Source organism: Photinus pyralis, unplaced genomic scaffold (genome assembly GCF_008802855.1).
Source record: "Photinus pyralis isolate 1611_PpyrPB1 unplaced genomic scaffold, Ppyr1.3 Ppyr1.4_unclustered_Scaffold2623, whole genome shotgun sequence".
NCBI lineage: Eukaryota > Metazoa > Arthropoda > Insecta > Coleoptera > Lampyridae > Photinus > Photinus pyralis.
This window is the reverse complement of record NW_022171235.1, coordinates 1-1318: the sequence shown is the minus strand read 5'-3', so window position 1 is coordinate 1318 and position 1318 is coordinate 1. Positions and strand designations below refer to the sequence as shown.

The 1318-nt window shown below is 36.6% G+C and overlaps 1 long non-coding RNA gene across 1 annotated transcript; it reads left to right on the top strand.

Moving 5' to 3' along the window:
- Positions 1–6: 6 nt before the first annotated feature.
- LOC116181881 lies at positions 7–322 on the top strand. The gene is made up of 2 exons (XR_004147366.1): positions 7–167; positions 216–322. It is a non-coding gene; the product is annotated as an uncharacterized LOC116181881 (long non-coding RNA).
- The last annotated feature ends 996 nt before the right edge of the window (positions 323–1318 follow it).

Here is a 1318-nt window from a genome sequence, read left to right as displayed (position 1 = left end):
CTGCCTAAAACCAGGTGGTTCAATACTCATAAGTGGATTTAGTCAAACATGGATGGCCTGGTTTGTGTTGATAATCTTATCCGAATGGTTGGGTTGTACACCTGTGGGTACTTCCGATTGGAGTAAATTGATTACACTTGGAGGTCTTAAAAATATGATGAAGCGGTGTAAGTGGTACTTATCCGTGGAAATCTTTCGCTTAATTCAAATTTTAGATAAGTGCAAATTAGTCGCTTCCAAAGGCATATCTCATAATGTCTTCGCCGATACTTGGACAATAAGCAAATGCCAGTCGATGTGTTATGCTGCGCGCTTCGTTAAACAAGAATGAATTAATATTGAGTACCCATGAGTACTCCATAGGCACAATAGTTACAATCATTAAAATGTTATGCCCGTAGTTGCAATTAACTAATTATTCTACAAGGAATAGAATTCTCTACCCCTATTTTCATACTGTCCAAATCGGGTTAAAGACAAACCTAACAAAGAGAATACCTCAGAGGGCTACATGTGTAGAAAAATATGGTGTTCTCATGCCATCGTCGTTGGAATTGCTGGACGCTACAAAAGAAAATGACGCAAACACTTAATTGATATACATAAATGATAGCCTATCAAGGTCCGTCAGAAGTAAAGATAAAGTAGTTTTCTTAAAGTCGACGTCACGTTCATGCGTTTATACACCGATTTGTACGGACAATTCGTTGTCAATCAAAATTTTACTTTTGCTAGTGTAAAGTCATTCGCATTATTGGTTCTTATTGAGTATTACTTACGGTTTTAGTATACGATTTACCCTAGTGTCACACGTTAGAAATTTCTACCGCAATACTTTGTGCCGCGCTATTCACTATCTCTCTTGTTTGTGTTATTATCTGTTACAGATAAGGTCCTTGTGAGCTTAAATGACCCTTACAACCAGACTTGAAAGGTAATTTCTATTTTCGACGACTGCTTTGTATAACGTTGGATTACATACTGGTTTTCGATACAATCGAATTGTAATTACTACATTTGTTTGATAATCATCTAACATAGCTCCGACATTTTCTGCAGAAGTCTGTTTTGATACTACCATGACTACGAGTTGATCCCCTTTTCTCTCGCTAAAAATTGATTTATATTTAAACATTGACATGATCGAGATATACCGTGTGTCCGTTCTCAAACTCGAACATAGGGATTTAACATGGAGTTGAACGTTTTTGCGGATTTCTGCTCGCCAACTTATTCTACAGAAAAGGTAATGGTATCATTGGAAAGAGAAAATTATTGCGCATCCACTGATACTAACAACAAGACTAAAAATTGAAAT